Here is a 24,234-nt window from a genome sequence, read left to right on the forward strand (position 1 = left end):
TGTTCTATTCATTCTCTCTTCTAAATATACTATAATTATTTTATATTTTATAATAGATAAACATTAATATTTCCAAATATTTATAAGCATTTTAGCTTCTTTCTCTATGCTATAATATTTGTGGTAATAACCAATAAATATTTACATTAAAAACATTAACATCAATTTTCTGAGCTTCTCCCAGCCCAGCAGGCATACCGTGGTTTGGTTCTCCACGTTTCCTGGCAGCATGGCCCCCAAACGCCAGTCTCCACTCCCACCTCAGAAGGAGAAACCAAGACTGCCTACTGCCCCGAGGCCAAAGGACACCTCGGCCTCTCCGGGCTTGCCGAAGAAGAAAGAAAAAGAGCAGCAAGCAGCAAGCAATTGAACATACTGATGAAGTACAAAATGAAATAGACACACTTAAAGAACAAGCCAGTGAGGAGACTTTGAAAGTAGAACAGAAATATAACAAACTCTGCCAACCATTTTTTTCAGAAGAGGTCAGAATTGATCACCAAAATCCCAAATTTTTGGGTAACAACATTGGTCAACCATCCACAAGTGTCCTCACTGCTAGGGGAGGAAGATGAAGAGGCACTGCATTATTTCACCAGAGTTGAAGTGACAGAATTTGAAGATATTAAATCAGGTTACAGAATAGATTTTTATTTTGATGAAAATCCTTACTTTGAAAATTAAGTTTTCTTCAAAGAATTTCATCGGAATGACAGTGGTGATTCATCTTCAAAATCCACTGAAATCAAATGGAAATCTGGAAAGGACTTGATGAAATGTTCCAGTCAAATGCAGAATAAAGCCAGCAGGAAGAGGCAGCATGAGGAACCAGAGAGCTTCTTTACCTGCTTTACTGACCATTCTGATGCAGGTGCAGATGAATTTGGAGGGGTCATCAAAGATGATATTTGGCCAAATCCATTACAGTACTACTCGGTTCCCCATATGAATGATGAAGAGGGGGAAGGAGAAGAAGACGAGGAAGAAGAAGGTTTGGAAGATATTGATGAGGAAGGGGATGAGGATGAAGGTGAAGAAGATGAAGACAATGATGAAGGGGAGGAAGGAGAGAAGGATGAAGGAGAAGATGACTAACAGAACACTGATGGATTCCAACCTTCCTTTTTTAAAATTTTCTCCAGTCCCTGGGAGCAAGTTGCAGTCTTTTTTTTTTCCTCTTATGCTCAGTGGTCCTGTTCTTGAGGTCTCTTTTCTCTACACCATGGTTCTCAACTTATTTTGGGGGGAAATACCTTGCAGAATATAATAGGAAAAGGATCTCTACCCCTTTCTGTTCCAAATTCGTTTTTATCCCTTTTTGTCTCAACAAAAACTGTATGGATCAACACCACCGAGCTCTGTGGGAAAAAAGAAAAACCTGCTCCCTTCGCTCTGCCGGAAGCTGGAGGGTGCTAGGCCCCTGTGTTGTAGTGCACAGAAGTCTAGCTTTTTTCCTCCCTTCTCTGTATATTGCGCTCAGAGAGTACATTGTGTCTCTATGTGAATATGGACAGTTATCATTTACCAACATGTATCTGTCTACTTTCTTTTGTTTAAAAAAAGGAAAAAAAAACTTAAAAAAATGGGGTTATAGAAGGTCAGCAAAGGGTGGGTTTGAGATGTTTGGGTGGGTTAAGTGGGCATTTTGACAACATGGCTTCTCCCTTGGCATGTTTAATTGTGATGTTTAATGGGCATCCTTGCAGTTTAAGATGACACTTTTAAAATAAGTTCTCTCCTAATGATGACTTGAGCCCTGCCACTTGATGGGAGAATCAGCAGAACCTGTAGGATCTTATTTGGAATTGACATTCTCTATTGTAATTTTGTTCCTGTTTATTTTTAAATTTTCTTTTTGTTTCACCGGAAAAGAAAGATGATGCTAAGTTTTAAACATTAAAAATGTACAAGTTGTTTTGTTACAATAAAACTAAATGTGTACACAAATGATTTGATGCTTTTCTCTCAGAATAGATGTACTTTCTATGATCTTCCAAGTTTGACTTGTATAGCATCATTATCAAACTTTGTCACCCTAACTTTGTATTTTTTGATACGCACTTTGCAGGATGACCTCAGGGCTATGTGGATTGAGTAAAGGGATTTGAATCAATGTATGAAATGTGTTCATGGCTAGGCAACATGGATACAATCGCCTTTGGTATCTGAAAACATTATTTGGGTTGCCAGATTGCTCAAAACTCAGTTGTGAATATGTTGTGCCCTTGATTTTTATCTCCAATTGACAGTTTTTAAAATGGGCCTTTTAGTTGCGTATAAAATAGTGCCTGCCACCTCCATCAAACAGACCTGGTGCTCTAATGCCAAGTTATGCATGGGGCAGTTACTGGCATGTCTTCATTGGCCCTGTAAAATGTGGTCAAGAAGACAGGCTGTCAGAGGAAGAAGGCCATGTTGGTGGTTCGGAGTCACTTTGTGCAAGTCCCGGCTCTCTCTAGCATAAAGCTCTCTGACTGTGAATCTGGGTGGTGTGATGGACTCTGTCTGCTCAATGCCATTGTGCAGAGAAGCTCCCTAATGCATAAGCTTTTTAATGCTGTAAAAAATAGTAGTTGAAATTAAATGCCACTTTTTCAGAGGTGAATTAATAGACAGCCTGGTCAAATTCAGAGCTTTTTGATGTATAAAACTTTATAAATGGAACCACTCCATCAATAGGCAAAGTATAACAAAAACCTGTCTAGACGGATAGTATGTAGTTTATGCACAGGTCTCTGTTTAGTAAATACATCACTGTATACCAATCAGGAATCTTGCTCCAATAAAGGAACATAAAGATTTAAAAAAAAAATTAACATGTTATTATTTTACAGAACTGCTAAACATATCATCTGAAAAAGCTGTAACTTAAATAAATCCTTTCTATAATATTGTCAGAATTGGCTGGCAATAAACCATGCTTGCAGAATTTTTGCAAAAATATAAAATATAGTTATTTTCCTAAATTGCTTTTCCAAAAACATGTATTAAAGGAAAATTAAATGTAGTCTTTAAACACCATGAATCATTAAATAAATTCAAAGTATTGCAAGAGATACAGAAGATTTAATTATGTTGGGAAGGTTTAATTAAATGATCTAAGTAGTAGAATAATATCAATAACAACTTCTCTTTTAACAACTCAATTTAAACACAAAACTTTTTCTGAAGCTGTCCTAACTCCCATATGAACTTAATGTTGCAAAATGTGAACTAGTTAAATATTTCCACCCACTTAGTCTTACAGATAGAGAATACATAAAACATAATTATTTATTTATTTCTGATTACAATAATATTAAAAGGATAATTGGATTACACTACTGTATTTAAAGGGAAGAACTAGATTTCACTCTATAAATACGAATATATTCTAGAGAAGAAACATGGACCTAATGTTTATACACCACACTAACCATCCAAACTTGCAATTCAAATAAACCATCTGCAGTTGGCCTAATGATCTATCTGCACAGATAGTTAAACAGGAAACACAGGTGAACAGTCACGATAAATCTCATGAATCAGAATACATAAGTGCTTGTGCATGTGCATGCACATGCATGCATATACACCTCAGCAACTGACATTAGTTTTGTAAAATCACCGACTTTAAATGTCAACAATGACTTAGTGTGATTGCGCCCTTCCTTAGTCTCTACTATTTTGCTACATAGGAAAATTTTAGCACCTATGTCATACATTTAGTGAGCAAAGACAATCTAGAAAAATTGAGTCACACCTCCTATTTATAACACAGGAAATTCAGGAAATGAACGGTAGACAAGTTGAATTACCTGCTGAATTTATGTGAATCTCAATTTTAATAATATTCTGCATATTATATCTATACATACATGCTGCAGATAATTTGATTCATCCTTAGCAAAAATTATAGTCTATAAATTTCTAGTGCACTTAATGAGAGTGAAGATGTTTACTGACACAATACTCCTGAGAATACAAAGCACTAGTATGCCACTATCTTCAGCGTACACAGATAAGGAAGAGTTTAGAAACATTTACATTTCAAGTTACCAAACAACGTAAGTTAATTGTATATTTACTTTTTGCCTTTATCACAAGGTTGAGTTTCTGCCTAAGCATACATGCTAATAATAAGAATAATTATGTGCAGGTTATTTTCCAAGAAACAATGACCTAAAATCTTGAGACTATGTATACTTTTAATAGGAAACTGCATTTGCTAGAATGTTTGTGCAGTGAGAGTTTGAATTTACTCACTAATCTGTTGACCATGACCTCACTGATCTACTTAATAAACTTAAATATCATAAATGACTGTGTGGATTTTCTTGGACTTAGAAAAGATATATGCTATTGACATGTTTTTTCTTTAAATATATGTTTTTCCAAATAAACAGTGATTACTAATATGTTAGTTTTAATGAAAACCCCAAAAGTCTTCCATGCTCTATAAAAGAATTCTTATTTATAGACAAGATCAAATGTCATCATTTGGAATATTTGCATTAAATATAATATACTTTTAATTTATTACTGAACTAAACATGAAAGATAAGACTTTTTTACATTTTTATTTACAAATATTCATATTCCTTAAGATTTCTTTTAAGTTTATATTTTGAAATTTAAATTTCAAATTCTTATTGGAATATTATTTTTATATTAAATAACTTCATATATTTGCACTATTAAAAATGTAAAAAGAACTCGATTTATTTTTTGTTCATTACTTGATAATATGTTTTGCTCTTTTATGTTGTGAAGTTAATTGTACAGTATGAAGAATAATGAAATATGTAAGTTTAGAATCTACATATTGATGTATGGAATTTGCGTAGTGATACAATAAAACTGAAAATGTTTTAGAAGAAGAGGAAATATATTCTCTCTTTGTATCCTGTTTTTACTCTACACTGACCAAGTTTATTCAGCCATAACTTGGGCAAATATTATTATTCTTTTTCCTTCTTCTAAAAACAAAATCTAAAGAGCAAGAGTCCTTAAGAAGGGAAAACGATAATCCAAAGTTATCTTGCTCTGATTTAAAAAGTGATAACTATGAAGGTGGAAAATAATTATACAATGAAATTCAGTGATGGATTAAATCCAGCAGAAAATCCCCCATGTATTGTGTGCTGGGGATCAGGAAGAACAGCTTTCCTTTTTCCATTGTTTCATAATCCTTTCCTCCAGTAAATTTTGCATCTTAAATTCTCTCCTACAGGTTTTGCATGTCTGGAGAAAAGGCTGAGCACACAGTCACAGGCTGTTGAACAGCCACTGGGTTAGATGTTGGCAAGGGTTTCACATCCTTTTTAGTTCCCTCAAAAACAAAATAAAAAACAATTCTCAAAAACCACCATAGGGAGCATAGGAAAACGGAAAGGAGCAAAAACAAAGAAAAAGAACTATTGTTTTCTTGCAGACCAAGCCTGCAGAGCTACATGCACTATATACTATTTTCTGTGCTGTTTTTGTTGAAAATGCCTAATGTGCCCATATTACTCTAAAGAGTAGTGGGTCTACCCGTTTCAGCCAACAGGTCTACAGACCCAAATACACTGCAAAGCTTTTTCCCCCTGAGGCTATCTGCTCAAACCCAGATAACATCTTCCCTTGGTAGGACTTGGTCTGCTTCAGTGGCTATCATATTGGGAAATTCACCCATACCCAAATTTACCCTGGACCTCTCTCCAACTCCTTTTTTCTGGAGAAGTAACTGGGTTTTTTGGAAATAAAAGCAGTATCTCTGTGGAAGGCCTGCTGATAGAGAAAATGAGTAGTAGAACATTGTATCTGTGTAGAGGTGTAGTCTATTTATGTTCCTTGGACAAGGAAAAGACTTTACTTTAGAACTACTGGTTCAGGGAAGGCCTAATAGCAATACTTGAAGAATGACTGAATAAAGGAATCTGACTTTCCTTCCCTAGTCAGTGTTCAATGAGAGACAACTGATGAAGAATACCTTTCATTATCCATTTATTCATTCATTATGGCAATTGTGTAGCAGGATATTGTGTCCTAGCAGGGCAGAGCAAAAAGTTATATATTAAGTTTCTCATTTTTTCTTAAAAATGTCCTTTACTTGAAACTAACTTTTGTAATACAGATAAAATCAGAAATAGCTGAATAAGATTAACATAACATAGATAAGTTTAGTATTACATTTATTAGTGAATAACAATACATCATTTCAGCATTAAGCTGAAGTTGCATAGTACCCATGTTATAAATTGAGGCAAAATCAATATTTATATTCATATTCTCATGTTCACTCTCTCCCCTCCTTCCCTCTCTCTCTCATCCAAATTCTTTATATATGTGTATAAATAGGATAGATAAACTTGGCATTAAAAATAAGAATAGGAAGTATAAAAACACTTCTAGCATAAAGGACAGACTTTCATTTTATTATACAGTAAAAGGAATGGTTATTATACTTGCTAAAGAAATCTAGTTTCAATTTTCTCAAAAGTAATCACCATTATGTGGTAAATGCTAACTGAAGTCTCTAAACATAACCCTTTGAACTTAAAACAGTATCTAGCTTTTTCTATATATATCAAATAGTAATTTTTAAAAGATAAGCAGTATCTTTTGAAATGAAGATATAATAAATGTATCAAGACAAAATTTTTTCAACATAAGTATCTTTCAACTGGTCATCCTACTTTACTGATTCCAATATTCAGCTGTGATTTATTTATGGCAATTTTTATGGAATGAGTTCAAAGATTTGAGGCATTCATACCTGATATAATTAATTCTCTATAGGGCTGAGCAATTTTTCTGGAAACAAATTGTGTGCTGAATTTCATGTTCATTTTCACTTTTGATATGTTTCTTTTATGAATGCTGTTTCAATAAGGGTAAGACAATGTATTTTTGTTTCCTTTTTATAGTTGAAGATACTCTGAGAACTATTCTACCCCCACACATGGCCACTGAGACACCTTGTTAGGACCATGTATACCTGACCACAGGCAGAGTTGCTAAGTTCTGTACTGAAGGCTCATCTCCTGTCCCTAATGTCTGAACTTGGGGCCAAAGAACACAACTACCCTCCCTTAGTACAGTGGGTGAAACTTTAAGATTTAAAATTCTGGAGCTATTTGTGGCATTGGCTATATGTTCTGCCATGTTGACCTGCAACAATACAAGTGGCCATGCCAACGTCCTGAGAGAAGCAAAACAAACCACACAGAGAATTCTAACCAATAGATCCATATCCCTGCATTTTATACATGATAATTGATATTAAAAAAGTTTATCACTCAAATTATCTGTTAGGAAGTAGATTAAAACAATAAATAGGTGAAAATACCATATTAAGATCATTTCTTAGTCTCAATAGCTAAAATTACTAATCTAAGTATCTATTTGAGTAAATTGAGATACATAAAGCCTTTTGAATTAAAAGGGGGAACATTTCACATCTGAAGTAAAGAAGCATAAACAGATATAAACAAAATAAGCTAAAAATATTATTTTCCTGTTACTTGTCCTGAGACTCAGGACCCAAGCAGTGCTACTTTTAGGTCCAGCTTAAAAAAAAAAAAAAAGCAATTTTAATATTGCGATGTTATCTAAAGGTGTTTGCATATTAAAAATTCACAAAGTATTCACTTTAATCAAGGAAGAATACAAAAAATATGATTTAGAATCTAGTAGAGAAGAACTGAATAAGTATTACTCTGCAGAGGAGACAGAGGGACAATTTTCTTCGCATTTCTGCCTCAATAGGGAAGAAATCTAAGAGCTTTCTAAGAAGGAGAGAGCTGTCTTTATTTCTCACTCTTATTATTATGGAAGATCTCAGACATTCATTTTCTTACCATAAGAGAATACTTCTAAACATGTGGCTTTCAAAATATCATATTTCTAAAGAAGCCCTTAAAATGTATTAAACATGAAAGAAGACAGGCAATTCAGAGGTGCTATGATGCAACTTGAATATAAGCTGGTCAGATATAAACTAGAATATTTAAAGCACTGTAAAGGATGTTATCTCTGGGCACACACCTTTAATCAAGTTGGCTACATTTATTTAAATCTAGGAAAATCACTCCCATACAAGGCAAAATAGTTTTGCAAAATGCATATTACTGTAAGTGCCTATTCAAGTTCATGATTTGGTAACTGGATTCTCCTCTCTTTCACTCCTTTTTGTATGAATAGAACAGATTGTGTCTAATTGAAAACTGCAGTCGGAAAGCAATCAGGCTGATACAGTTAATAACAGGCATTTCTATTGAAGCATTGTTATGAACCAAATTAAAATTATACTTTTTGCTAAATATGAAATCTGCTGTTGTTATCAAATGTACAATTCTTTTTAAATTAGATGTAAAAGCAAGAAAAATCACAGACTTTAAGATACCTTTCTTTGGCATGAGCCTATCTTTAAATAAATACATTTTCAATTTATTATTCTTAATATATTTTTATATCTAGTTTTAAATTAGGAAGATACATTTTAAGCAGATCAGTAATAAAGGGGACACTTTTTCTCTCTCTGGACAATTTAATGAATCAGTAAATGATATATATGCTTTAGAAGAAAAGTTGGAGTCAGTAACTTTCTAATGCAGGCACTACACACTTAAAAGAATGGAATCAATAGTAAGATTCATTAGGGAAATAAACATTTGTTGAGCTCATTCCCTAGTGGGATCTACAGTATTTTTCTTGTGTGACATCTTATCTACCTTCTGGTCAAAAAATAGAATCACAGATACTAAACATAATGGTAATAATATCATAATATAGGTCATGATAATAATTGTAACTTAATGTATATAAAAACCTCACATAACATTTATATATCACATATATTAGAATCCAGAATACTTTATCTTTTCCCCCTATTTACAGAGATGGACAGTGATTTGGGCAATTAGTTGTCCCTCAATTTCCTTCCCACACTTCCTCACTTCCTCATTTAATAGCAGCTGTGCATCTGGAAGGTCCAACTGACTGAAATCATTTAATGCATGGGATTGCCTAGAAAGAGAGACTGGTTCTGAGGTTGTCCAAGCATTTAAAATCTTAGAGTTTTCAATGGAACTATTGCTAGCATTGTGTTACAATGACAGGAGCTAAAGTGAAGGAAAAGTTCAAGCACAAAGGAGAGCAAAGATAGGAGGACTATTTAGCAACAGAGCTGAAATTCTGATTAACAACGACAACAACAAAAATACCCTTCCTCTGCGCTCTTCAGTTACATGTACCATTAAATGATTTTTCTTGTCTTAACTGGTTTCAGTTGAATATTCTCTTATTTGCAGCTGGAAGTTTCTTATGTGGTTCATTAAACTGCATTTATTGAGTGTTACTTTCATCAGCTGTTTGGTATTTTCATAATGAAATTGGCAATATCCAATATCCTGCTTAGTCATATCTCTTGTGAAGTCAGCCCTAGTTCCATATTTTAAAATTTGTATGGTTCAAAAATATCCTTTTATTTTCAGTTAGGTTAATTGGAGTTAAATTTACTCCATTCCATTATTCTTTTATTTTATTTTAATCACTATTAATATCTCAATTTATTGTAATAATCAATTTATTCATTATCTAGTCCCATGGGACCATAAGCTCCGTAAGAGTAAGGACTCTGGTACATCACCACATTGCCAGCAACTAAAATACTGCCTGGCATATAGGAGAAACTCAATTAACATTTATAACATAAATAAATTACTGAAATGAATCTAACATACCTTTTAAAATGTGCAGGAAGGCAAAATGAATTATATAAATTGTGTAGAAGTTTAGAAAGGAAACATTAAAAAGGAAAGAAAATGTTATTACAAAGGTGGTAGTTTAGCTGAGCCTCAAAATGAGTTAAATTTTACTAAGGAGATGAGGATTTAGATCTAATGCAAAGCTACTTTATGTCAATGAATAAAAAGCATAAAATCGTTAAAGTGCATTCTATGTTTGAGGTAAATGTTAGTCTGGGTCTACCTATGTGAGAAATAAACCTGAAATAGTAGGATAGTAGTATTATTTCCTGTAATAGGTGCAACTCTCAGCAATTGGTCTATTTTCATTTTACGAAGACTCAATTGTGTAATTGGACAGTTTCCTTTTCCACACCATCTACCATCAGTCTTGGAGGCAAATTTGTAGGCTACTCTCATAGGCATTTATCTGGTAATGAATTCTATCCTTAAGCTGATACTTGGCTGTTTCTCCTATACCCTTTTTACTCTCTTTATCGTCTTATTTTAAGGGGGCTGAATTAGCTCCTTTCTCTCTAATGGATTTCTCCATTATCAAATAATGTGCTTCAGGGCATCCAGGACCATCATCCCGTAACCCAAATGTCCAAATTTATATGTAAAATAATGCATTTATGCGAGGATGCACAGATTTTTATAGAAATGTCTTGTGTGGGGTCAGGTTCTATTAACAACAGAATAAAAATAAGATAAAGAGACTTACTGAGTGTTGTCTGTAGCTAGCTATAGCATACAAGAGAAAAGTTTTGGAATATGCATAACCAGCATACATTGTTGGTATTTTTTTACTTATGAGAGGTCTTAAGGAGGCCTCATCTTGTCCATGCCCCTGTTTTTTAATTCTTTTTTTATTTCAGCATATTATGGGGGTACAAATGTTTAGGTTACATATATTGCCTTTGCCCTGCCTCAGTCAGAGTTACAAGCATATTCATCCCCCAGACAATGTGCATCACATCCATTAGGTGTGAGTATACCCATCCCCTCTACTAGGTGAAGTATCACAAGAATGGAAAAACAAGCACCACATGTACTCACCATCAAATTGGTATTAATGGATCAACACTTATGTGCACATGTAGTCATCCATTCCCCTTTAAGATAAGTGAGATTCCTGGATATGATGCTCCATTCCCTTAGAGATGTCATGGTCTGGACCACCAACATTACAAAATATCATATCGCGTTGCAATCCTATTATAGTTAGAGGAACACTGGGATGAGATGTACAATTTTAGCATCTTCCTTCTCATGATCCAAAATGGTAAAGTAGAGAGGACTCATTCTCTGAGTCATCTCCCTTTCTCTCTTTTGCCCCTGTATGACAGGCTAGTCTGGGACTATTATTCCGGATGGACAAGTCCAAGGTGAACAATTTCCACCAGCTGCAATGGGGCAATCACCTGCCCCAGTACTCATGCTGATGTGACTTTATTGCCCTTGCATATAAAAATACAGCTTGAAGACTCTGTTTTAGTCTTCAAAATAGAAACAGATGAAGTAGATCTTACCTACTATTTTGATTCAGGGCTGCCTAACATAGGAAAAAAAAAAGTTTTTAAGATCCGCCCATGTCAATAGAGTTCTGTATTGAGTTTTGGGGCCAAAGTCCTAGAAGATTTTACTTGCATTTTATCCTTAGTGTTTGTATATATCTTGGGACCTCAGATAGAAAGGAGTAGTTGAGGTCAATAGCTATATCTGATTATTCTTATATTGCCTTGAAAAATATATTAGCTTATGATCACCCTCAAGTTCTTCTAATATTTGAAAAAATAGGCATCAAAGAAGCCTAAGGAGATTATCCTACTTAGAATTGCAATCTTCCCTTTCTCACCACTGCCATTCCTTATCCCTTTAACTTACTCTACACTTTTTCTTTTTGTCCATAATAGGTACTACATTCTAACATGCTATATACTAGGCATTTATGTGTGCATATATATATGTATATATAATGTGTGCTATATAATATTCATTGCTTATTATAGTTCCTTGTTACACATCTCTCCCCCTATTAAATTTGAGCTCCCCGAGGGAACTTACTTTGTTTCATTTACAGATGTATTCCAGTTTGAAAAATGTCTAGCACATTATAGGTGCCCAACAAATAGTTATAGTAATAGAAGAAATTGTTGAACAATAGTTTTTTAGCTACATTTCTGCAATTGCAGAATAAATAATAGCTACATTTAAGAAATTTCCACTTATAAACCTCAATAATATGTTGGCTCTTGCAAGAAGTGTTAATGTTTCAATGCCTTAGTCATATGTTTATTCAAAATACATTTGTGAACATGTGGATTTCCAGTAATCTTTTTTTAAATTTTGTCTCACTTGTGTTAACTGTTGACAACTTTAAAAAAAAAAAAAATCTTTCTTAGAATGGATTCAGTGTAAAGTATACAAAACCTTGTGAGTTGATTTTTTTTTTTTTAATTATGTTAGTTTGCTGTTTGTGGCTATGGTTTTGTTGATCTCTACTGAGTATTGATTTTCACATTCAACTGCACTTTCTATTTGTTGTTATTGAAAACATTAGCAAACAAACTGACTTAGAGGCACATAAATCCAAATGAGCAATTAAGTAGCTCTACTAATTGGCTTTTTTAAGTGTGAGCTGCTTTCTCCATAAGTCTCTGGGGAAGACTCCCTTGTCTTCTCATAAGCAGGAAGTACAAAGGGGCAGTATTTTATAATTGCCTATGATAGTCTTCTTTTAATAAGCTCTTAGCAACAATTTTTAAGCCCTCAATTTCTGTGAGTAATGACTCTTAATAAATCTTTATTCATGAGTAAGTGATATAGCCATGCTGGAAAATATACACAAAGACACAATCTGTTATAGAATGGAATACATTTACTTGAACTTCTATGTCTGGTCCATGATCTCTGTTGGTAAATACCACCTCAAATAAAGGCTGTGTCAAGCGCCCTGACAGCACACAATTGTGATGAATGCTTTAGAAATAAAATTGCAGACACAGCCCATATCCTCTACAGACTTTCATGTAAAACAGACATTCTGCAATGTATAAGACACAGACAACAGAGATATAAGGAAATGAAAAATGCATTTGGAATGAAATCAGGACAACTCCACTTTAGTGCATTAAGACCAGCCTCAAGATAAATGCATACACGTGTCATTCAAAGGAAATCATTATATAAATTCTAAGATATTTTACTAAGAAAAGTTAAAAAATAACTGGAGCCTAGCCATTTAGGAGTTTCCCATGGTCAGATTTCAGTAATTATTTAAAACAGTGGAAGCCAGCAACACTGTAAAGAAATACAGTTTGGATTAGGTTGTGACAGGCTTGTAGGACTTGACCAGAAATACCTCCAGTAAGAGGAGCTAATTTTTAGAGGACTTCCATGAACTGCTTCCTCTTTCTTCTTCCCACAATACCCTGCCTATGACTCTACCATTATGTTTCAATTATATCATCATTATGTGTTTGTATTTCTATCTCCTGTACTATTAAGAGAATATAAGCTCCTTAAAGGTAAAAGGGATGTGTCTAATTTATTTTCTTTCTTGTCACAGTCAATCTAACTCTTTGTCTGCATCTACTAGGCAATCAGTAAATGGTGATAAGAATAAATATTTTTGCATTAAAAAATAAACCTTTTGACTCCAATGGAGGAAGACATAATTAATATACTTTGTCAAACATTCAGGAGATGTATCTTGGACCATTTTAATGTTAATACCATTTCATGAAATGTCACACATTATGAAAAGCCAACAAAAAAGAGTAACACAATGATAAGCATAAAACTCCACCAAAATGGAAGAACAAATGGTGCCATTACAAACTTGTAAAATGGTGAATATTTGCTTTGTTTGAGATAATATTGGAATTACTTCAGGAAACATCCACATGTTCCAATCACAACTGAATTTTTCTCTCCTGCTGCACTTATCTCACCATCCCAGCCATTATGTCAACTGTCTTTTCCACTTTGGCTCTTTTCTAGCCAGGTGCCACCACCTTTACAGGCTGCCTAGCTTTCTGAAGTAGAGGTCCCAACAGAACCGGTACAGATGCCCTTTTGTCCTTTCTACCTAAACCTCAGGGTTCATTGACTATAAAGCTCAGAGCGGTCTGGTCTCTTGCAATATTAATCTTTCTTGAAAAGTAAACAATCATTAGCTGTTACCTAAAAAGGAGGCAGAAATAACTTGCCAGCCTAACTTGTTTTGAGTACAGGGTAGCAAGATAGAGTGAAGAAAGGACTCTTTCAGCTCCATACCAACACTAGCCAGATGCATCACAAAGCATTGTCCTTCAACATAAAGGTTATTTTGTTAATAAGCCTTAAGAATCCTAAGAGGTGATTACAAATCTAATTTTATTATTATTTTATGTAAATATGTGCTCATATTTTTATGATCTATCAACTCAGTAGCAACTATAAAATGGAAACTACAATTTTGTAAGCCATTTACCAACTTAAATTCATTTATACTAATTAACTTAAAATGAATTAAATAATTTTATCTTAATTCTCCCAGCAGCTCTGGGAGATATATACAAGAATGTTTCATATATAAATATGTAAAACATTATGCCCATTTCCAGTAGCTTTTAAAAATTTTTTTCTGTATTATTATTTATTGTAGCTGTATTTTTACTTGCATAGCTGATAAAAGACAATGGTGTTTATCTCTCTGTGCACATATTGAGATACATAAGCTGTTCAGAAACGTATAGTCATTCAACTGGCTTACAAATCCAGTGTGTAGAATTCATATCAAGATCTACTATCAAGTTCTTTCTGGATGGTGCATACAAAAGCAAGGGCACCACCGATGGTGCTTTATCTCTAGAATTCTTTGCCCTACACTTTAGGATTGCAGATATTCCTCAATTCTGTTAATACTGAAATTTCTTTTTTAGCCAAGTCAGTTTCTTGTCTGATCAATTTATAATTTCATCATTCTCCCCTCTCCTCCAATAATTTTGTAGCATAGGGATAATTACTGTTAGAGACAGAAGTTACAGAGAAATATTCTCAACTGGTGTCTAATTAGAAGTTTAATCATTCCTGAGAAATCTGGGACACCAATCAAAATGTGATTTTCTGTATTAAAAATTCAATGCCTTGGATATTGTGCACTGTTATAGGTGTTAAGTTTTGCCTTGCATAGAAAAATATGTGATTGGTGCAGAGTCAAATAATATTTCAAATAACATCAAAATTAAATAATTTACTTCTCATTTTCTTAATTTCTTAGAAAATTCCTTACAGTCAAAATTCAATTAATATTTAAATAAGTAAAGTGTACCCCTAGAGGGAATATTATGCAGCTGTTAGAATGCAATACATTTATAAATACATACAGCCCCAAGAAGCTGCCAGAAAGTATACTATAATCCTATTCACATAAAAAATATAAAATCTTATTTGCATGTGTACATGTATATAACTCTATATGTAAATGAATAGTAAATGCTATGGAATGTTTCCATACCAGCAAAACTAGATTATCTCTGGAAAGAAAACTGAAGACAAGTAAAAGTAAACATTTACTTTTTACTTATTTTTTTAATTGCTTCAACCTTTACAAAAATTTGTAAAAAAGTAACTAGAAAAAGTTATAGTTTTTCTATTTTATTTTTATTATTCCTTTTGTGGTTGTTTTCTCAGGCTTTAATTCTTAAAGCTTCATTTTCCTCTGTAGGCAATCTCAAAACTTACCCACAATACATTTGATATTTCAGAAGTTTTGGAAAGTAAGTTTCTTCCACAAAATATCAAATGATCTTTAACTGAAAGTCCAGTGTTCTTCCACATGACATGGAGTAAACAGCCTCTAATGATTTCTTGCTCAGGTAAGCTATTAACATTCATAGAGAATCTATTACTGGACTTGATTACCTTGTGTATCAAAGTGACAGATCTACAGCCTCTGTGACAGTATTTCAGCTCACAAGCACCCATGGCCAATTAATCCCTTATGAATTGGAATAGAGTTAGCCAGTTGTGACAGCTTTGGAAGTGCGTCAGCTCTCCTTGATAAAGGACATCACAATATTTAACACATTAGCTGCATGTGAGTTGTATTTAATTCATGCTAGTTTTGAGCATGGGGCCTCCTGAAGCTATGTAACTCACATGTCTCTTCATCTTGGGAGCCACGTGAATTGTTTTTCAAGTTGCATATTCACACACAGAAAACAATTAAAAATAACAAATTTTTCATTAAATTAGAAAGCATCATTTTATTTTTGAAGTTTTTATTCTATTTTCATAATAAAACACCATGGTCCCAAGGAAAAAAAAAATTTCTAGTGTGGCAGTCAATACGCTAAACTTGCAATAGTGAATATCTCTAAGGGTACATCCACACAACTACTTCGGGGCTATTTTAAAAAGAGGAAAAGTTGGAACCCCACAATGTGGCCCAGGTCCCAGGATCAACAGAGCACAGCTACTATTAAAACCTGGCTCTGGCAGAAATTTCTTTTTTACTTGAAAATGAATAATTGTAAACATTTTTGTAAGAAAAATATCAACAACAGAGTCTTAAGTATATACTGAATGTACAATGCACTGAATTAAACCTCTGTCTCTATGACAAACACGACTACTCTCAAATTGAGCAAGGATTTCATAGTTTTGTATTTCCGGGTTTCATACTCCATTATGCAAATGATTGATTCTTATGCCCAGAAATCATGATATTGCCTGTAACTTTTTTTACTTTTACCAAATAAACAAAGCACAATGAGGAATAAAGTAATTCCTACATATTTTTAACACCCAATAAGTAAATAAAAAAGAAAATCAATACAACACTCTTTAATAAATAATTTATGGAGGCTGTCAGTTAATAATATGATAGAAGAACTGCTGTTTGATCGACACTTGTAAGAATTTAAATTGTTGTTAATCAACGATAATCGTGAAAATGCCCACCCTCCTTTGAAAATCAGATGAGGGGAAAATACATATCCTGAAAATAATAAGTCTGCCTTAACAGACAGATACATTGAAATTTAAATACCATTTAACAAAAATTTTATGCTTGTATTTTATAACCAAAAACTGACATATAACCCTCATTTAACTTTGCAGTGTATGATTGGCAACTTATTTTTTACATTTTAAAGTGAAACACTAAAAATTTACCTCTGTGGCTAATTCAAATTTCAGTAAAATCCTGACAACTATTCCTATATTGTGTGGACAGAAAACTAGTCATATACCCTATAAAAATGCATATCCAACTTACAGTTATTTAGTATATTTCTTTACGGGAATCATCTCTAATGTTGTAATATCTGGGACCTACTTATGTAATACTGAAAAGCTTACTCATTATTCATCTGAAATTCAAATTTAACTGAGAGCCTTGTTTTCTTATTTGCTAGATCTGGCAACCTGAACCATCTTAGTTAATTGGGAAAAGTCTCAGAAAGTCAGGGCATATTCAAGGGAATGTAGGGTTCAAAGTTTTCTTAAACTGTTGGATGTCAAATGTAGGTCAGAAGAGGTGGAGAAGCTGTGAAGATAAGATTCAAGAAGATCCAATCATTAATAGAAAGCTATTATTTTCACAACATAATGCCCTAATTATCAGTTTTTATCCATTAATGTAATTAGTATAATTAAAGATAATTATTCTGTCACACTGCTTTCATGGTCTTCACTAATTCAAATATATAATTGTGTGAATTGTGGTCAGCTGGAAAAAGATTTAAGAATTCACAAAAAAGTCACTCTAACAAAATTATTTCTGAAAATTATATATGGAAGATCCTTAGATGTCATGCTAAAATACTCCCAGTTGATATACCATATTGGTATTTAAAATAATGCTGGCTTGTTCACAAAGATGCTTAAATATTTACTCTACATTTTTATTTTGGTGAAAAACAAAACAATTCTTCCAAAACTTCAAGAGAATGCTGTTATGTCTTATTTTGATCTACTTATAGACACTCTAATGATGAATCTTAGATGTTTCTAATCTAGATTGACTTCTAACTCACAAGGGCAAGATTGTCCATCAGTAGGTTGCCTTGAAGAAACTGCCTTTCCATCTGCATAGAGTCAGAACTGTGCCAACGTCTTTAACCTGTAATAGGAATCTCATTCCAACACATTTTTCAGTAGACTGAATGATGTAATGGAAAGTTTTTCTTAGGTGAAAGCTGATGGTGTGAGTGAATGCCAAATTTATGTGGATGCCATACTGACATAGATACATTCTAAGGGTAAAAATAACTTCAAAGAAGAAATGACATCTTAATAGTAATGAGTATACTTATTGCTCAGATGGTAGTTTCTAAATGCTATTCCCTATCTAGGGTCCTTGGAGAAATGGCTAATGCCACATTTGGCAGGGAAAGTATAAGAACAACATTTTGTTTTGTGGGAAAGAAAGTAAATGCTTAAAGACTAATGAGAACATATCAAAAAGGAAAAAGAAGCCACTTTGAAGGATTTCCCCCTAGCCAATAAGATTGGGATTTTTTAAATAATAAAAAGTACTTATTCACACAAAAATGTCTGATAATGAATGTAGATATAATATTAGAAATTTTGAAATCACCATTTGGAAGCCCCCAATTAACACAGAGAAAGACCCTAATAGATTATTGTGATAAAAGACTGATATAAAATCTTGAAGTATTATCTAAGAAATCACTTCTTTAATTGCAGAAGGAAATGCATATCCTCAGAATGAAAGAACAGAATGGTCAGTACATTAATTAAGTGATCACATATCTTGTTCAATAACTAAATAAACAGACATAATATGCCTTGAGATGATGCAAACATAAGTGCAAACCATCACCTACTTAGTATTCTTGCCAAAATAAATCTAACATGAAGCTGCATTTGAGGAAACTATAACCTACATACAAATATGGGATATTTTACAAGTCAACTGGCTTGAACTCATCAAAAATGTCAATGACAGGAGAGATAGGCATGGTTGGGGTTGAGGGTCATTGCTGTATATTAAAGAAGACTATAAACACATAAACAAATGAAATGTTTACACCTGGATTATAACTGGACCAAATAAAGAAAAATTGAGAACAATAAGAAAAATTTGACTATGGACTAAAAATTAGATAATATTGAGATAATACTGCATAGTGGTGAATGATAAACATGTTGCTAATATGTAAGAGGATATTATTTTTCTTAAGATATATATTAAAATATCTCGTGATGAAGAGCCATGGTATGTGCAGCTTACCTTTAAATGGTTCATCAACAGCAAATCTGCCAAAATGTTGATCATAGGTAAAGGGTGGCTATTACACTATTCTTTTAACTTTCCTGGAGCTTTAACCTATTTTCAAAACAAACAGAAATAAAAATAATATGTAAAATGACTAGAAAAGTATATGTATGTGCTAAGTACCTCAGAATTCACCTCTGGTACAATGGCCAAAGTCTCATAGTTTCTGACATGTTCCTATGACTCAACCTTCCCTACAACCTCAGTAAAGTAATGCCCGTAACTTACGGTCACTAGTTATTTATTGGAGCACAGATGTCCATTATGTATTCATTCATTTAGGAAACTTTCATTGAACCTGTACTCTATGCCAGGAAGTCCTGTTAGAATAAAGAATAAGATGTGGTATTTACCAGCAAAAATTCATAATTCTGTGGCTGAGACAGATTCATAAATTAATGGTATCAGTAAAATGCAAAAGGTGTTGTCTTAAAGGGAGAAGGAAATGAGCATGTGCCTGATGCACCCAAGGAATCAAGGCAAGTCGTCAAAACTGGATAAACTGGATTTTTTTAAAATAAATGAGCTAACAATCGAATGGAACCTTGATGAATAAATAGAATTTGGCAGACTGGCAGATGAGGTTTCCAGGAAGAGAAACAGCTTTTACAGGAAGACAAGTACACTCAATAACTTTGTGTTTTCAGACAAAACAAATAAACAAAAAACAGAGGGAAGAGGTTAAGATGAATCTGTAAGTTAGCGTTTCTGATGATGGAATATATGGTATGGTGTAAAGATGTGGGGCAAATAAAAACTATAAGAGAGTTTTCAGAAAAGAACAGAATTAAGTATCCAAGGGGAAGGAGTGAGTGCAAAGGGAAAGGAGGAAGGGGTAACTAAATCACAAATAATAATAGGTGGTATACTTGATAAGAAGGAGCAGTATCTCTTCCCCTGAGACTAGTAAAAGATAAGGGTAGCATTGGATAAGAAGAAGAAAATTTAATGAATGGGAGATCAACAAAATTAAATGGCTGTAGGACATCCTCAAATCATATATATCTACAGAATCATTTAGATATAACATAGCTTATCCCCATGACAGCCTAGATGCAATCTGGATTCTATTTTCTATTGATGTAATAAGCACTTCTAAATTAAGTTGACTCACAATGAACTGTGGTATAAATGAAAAAGAAATGTGCACTTTGGAACAGTGAGATCAAGTGTTAATTGCTATATGACTTAGACAAGGTATGAGTTGCCACTGAGCCCAGTTTCCAACAAAGTAGACATTATCTTTAATTTTCTCATCTATAAAATAAATATTCTACTTTTCTAATTCTAATTTTCTTTGTATCTGTGCCATGAGAGTCACATATAGACAAGGTATGACACATACCTACAAAGAGTTCATAATCATGTTGGGGTGAGAAATATTATAATGTGATACTGAATAATTCAAGACAGTATCTATACAATGTATTTCAAGTTGAAAATTCAATAATGATGTTCTATTTCCATTAGAACACTACACAGTGAAAAGTTATTTTTTCCTAGGAAAATTCTCATTCAATTTGAATCAATATATTTCAACTTCAATAAAAATATTATCATCATAGCTGAGGATATGTTAACACAATAGATATTATATGAGTTTGATTTTACATACAGACTATCTCCAATTTGTGATGGTTTAATTTATGATTTTTCAACTTTACAATGGTGTGAAAGCAATATGTGTTCAGTATAAACCATACTTTAAAAACCCACGCAACGGCTCTGTTTTTCACTTTCAATACAGTATTCAATAAATTACCTGAGATATTCAACACTTTATATAAAACAGGCTTTGTGTTAGATGATTAACCCACTTGTAGGTTAATGGAAGTGTTCTGAACACATTTAAAGTAAGCTTAACTAAGCAATGATATTTTGTATGCTAGGTGTATTAAATACACTTCGACTTGCAATATTTTCAATTGACTATGGACTTATAGAAACATAACCCCATCCTGCATAGAGGAGCCTCTATAATAAACTATAAGCATTGTTAAAAAGTTTCACGGAATATAAATATTTGCATAAAATTTTCAGCCATTTTTACTAAAAAGAAACATATATGACTCTTACTATGTCAACAAAATTTTCAATGTGCCTTAAATTCTTACAAGGTCCTAAATTCTTGTACATGTCATTCACAAATTTTCAAATATAATATTGATTCATATTTGCCATCTCTAGCCCAGCCATGAAAACAAAACAAAACAAAGGAAAACAACAAAATTATTCTGTTCTGCTCTTGGGTTTTCCATAAAGATTAATGATACCATTATCTATCCAGATGGGAAAAGTTGAGCCATATGATCAACATTTCAAACTCTTCTGGCCACCTCCTTTCTTCCATTCTGAGGACAGAGTTCCCATTCTCAGAAAGGGTTGTACTTTTTCACTGTGACATAAGGAATCTTTAGAATAGACACAGTAATACAAATCAAATTATTTTTAATCTTCCTTTATATTGTCAACAGTGAAATGCATCCTTTCAGCCTCTGACCAAAAGGAGAAAAGTAATATTAACCACTCAAAGCTGTAAGGCTGACATGGTGAGGTTCTCCTTCTCTCTCCGTAAGGAAGTTAGCAAAGCCCCTTACACAACAATGGAAGAAAACACTCCACACCCAATTGCCTCAATTTCTCTAAAATCTGGAACCAAGGCAAGGAGAGAAGTAGGAGGGGAATTGGAGAAAAGTGAGATTTAATATTAATTTTAAATAATTTTCAGATAACTTTAAAATTTTCAACATTAGTTGAAATGGACAACTGAATGCTGATCTGTCTCCTAGATTACTGCTTCTCTGATTGTAGCCAAGATGAAAATATCATGGCCCTGGTTAGCCATAATACTTTATTTTCAGAGATAATATTTCTGCCAATCAGTCTGCAGGAACAATTATATTTTACAGGTTAGCATAAACAGCTGGCTCAACAAACTGAAAGAATGTTTTGTTATTGTAGTTGTTTTGTTTTTAATGTCTATATAGTTTGCATAAATTGAAAGGAAGGAATGATTGAAAACCAATTCTCATTTCCAGTCAGGAATGCAGGATCCTGGAATGCAATCTCCTTATATTTCACCATGATATCTCCACATACCATCAAAGTCTAAGAGTTGTCTATTATTACCTCCATATATCCTTGCTACTTCCACTCCCCTTATTGTTGTTCTTATTCAGAACCTCATTTTATTTGACTTGTACTATTGCCATTATACCCTAACCTGTTGATCCCCACCCCTTTCTCACCTACTTCAACCTCTACCTCTCATAATGCACACAGAATGATTTTTCTGAAACTCATGTAGGATTGTTCCTCTTTCTAAAAATCTCATGTAGTCCATTTCCTTTTGCATGATTTTCACAGACCTTCATAATCAGGCTTCAAGTTGGCTCTAGGCTTATTTTCTAATGTGTGCCTCTCCAAACCTCCTGCTCTGGTCAACTCACAACCTCCCATCCTGCAAATACTTCCCTGACTCTGCGCTTTTATTAGCCACATAGTATCTCTCAAGGTAGAAGGCCTCCATTCTTGTTTTCTTACTCTTCTGATTATTACAATCTGAATTGAAATGCCACAACCTTCATGAAGTCATCTATAATCTGTCAGAGGAGAAAACACCTTCATCTCTACCACCCTGTAATGTTCAATTTTATGTGTCAACTTAGTTGGGCCACTAGGCCCATATATATGATCAAATGTTATTCTGAATGTTTTTGTGAGTTGATATTAACATTTAAATCAGTGGACTTTGAGCAAAGCAGATTGCCCTCCAAAATGCAGATAGGCCTCATCTAATCAGTTGAAGGACTAAATAGAACAAAAACTGAATTCCCCTGAGCAAGAGGGAATTCTGTAGCCTGACGGCCTTCAGACATGAAGTACAACATTGTCTCTTCCCTAAGACTCCAGCCTATCAACCTGCCCTGCAGATTTTGGACCTGCCTGCTATCATAATTGGAATGGCCAATTTCTTAAAATAAATCTTTCTACATATACATATCCTATTGATTCTGTTTCTTTGGAAAACCTTGACAAACACACCTCACAACATGCTACCACCATTTAAAACTTAGTGTATACATCCTTCAGTTAGGGTTAAGAGTTGTTTATGCCTGTGTCTCCTACTAGATAACAAATAAATTGGAATGGGATCCACATTTATAGCCTTTATACCTTCCCCCAAGTGACAGAAACTAAGTTTTTGTCAATCCTTGTGGTCTTTGGGAAAATCTTTAAAAGGGTACCTGAATTAAATGAATAATATATGATTATCTCCCCTTGTCTTAGAAGTCCTCATCACTACCACATGCTTTGGGTCACTCTAGCTATGACTTTGCTCAAAGTATTCAAGAACTCACTAGCTTGAAATACCATTAATTGAACCAATGATCTTCACTAGCACAAAGATAATTTATTTAAGTCAAAATGAACAAGTATTATTATCCTTTCAAAAGGTTCCACAATCTCTTATTACCCTTGCTGTTTTGTTTCCTAATTACATCTTTAACCAACTGACTACCTATTAAGTACTCATTTAATTATCTTACATACACATACTGTTTATATTAAGGGTCTCTGAAAGTCTAATTCTGACAATCTAAGAAAATTATTATTATAGTGACTTTGACTGAAACAGCACATGAAAGAAAATATGCTTATATGGAATGTATTCAAATATGTAAACAAATTATTTACAATTACAGTATACTAAAAAGTGAAGACAATTTCACTAAAACAAAACCTCAAAAAATGCCCAAAAGGGTGATGGACTTCAGCTTGTTACTACTTCAAAGGGTCACATGCATTACTGTGTATATGAATCACCTGGAGATTTTGTTGAAATGCAAATTCTCATTTAGTTGTTTCCAGACCACACTTTGAGTAGCAAGGGTCTAGACTGTAGAGTCCAGAACAAAAATCATTCAGTAAGTCAGTTGCTGCTTCTAAGCAGTAATGCGGAACAATTGGGGATTTAGGGTTCTGTGCCTGTTTATTAATAGGAAAAATCACCTACTACCTATCACACAGAATTATTCACTGACCTAATTATTTTTCTATATCCCTATTCTGTGTATGACAGTATGCTAAGTAGCAGACCTGTGTGTGTGTGTGTGTGTGTGTGTGTGTGTGTATAGCAGAGGTGGACATTGAGATCATGAGGGAAGATATATGAAAGATACTGGCTCTGTCTTTATATTAATTATAATGAATCACTCAAAAACAGTATCA

The 24,234-nt window shown here is 33.6% G+C and overlaps 1 pseudogene; it reads left to right on the forward strand.

Annotated features, from left to right (window-relative positions):
- Positions 1-229: 229 nt before the first annotated feature.
- On the forward strand, positions 230-1,162 carry LOC123626361 (annotated as a pseudogene).
- Positions 1,163-24,234: the final 23,072 nt, after the last annotated feature.

Source organism: Lemur catta, chromosome 22, assembly GCF_020740605.2.
Source record: "Lemur catta isolate mLemCat1 chromosome 22, mLemCat1.pri, whole genome shotgun sequence".
Lineage (NCBI taxonomy): Eukaryota > Metazoa > Chordata > Mammalia > Primates > Lemuridae > Lemur > Lemur catta.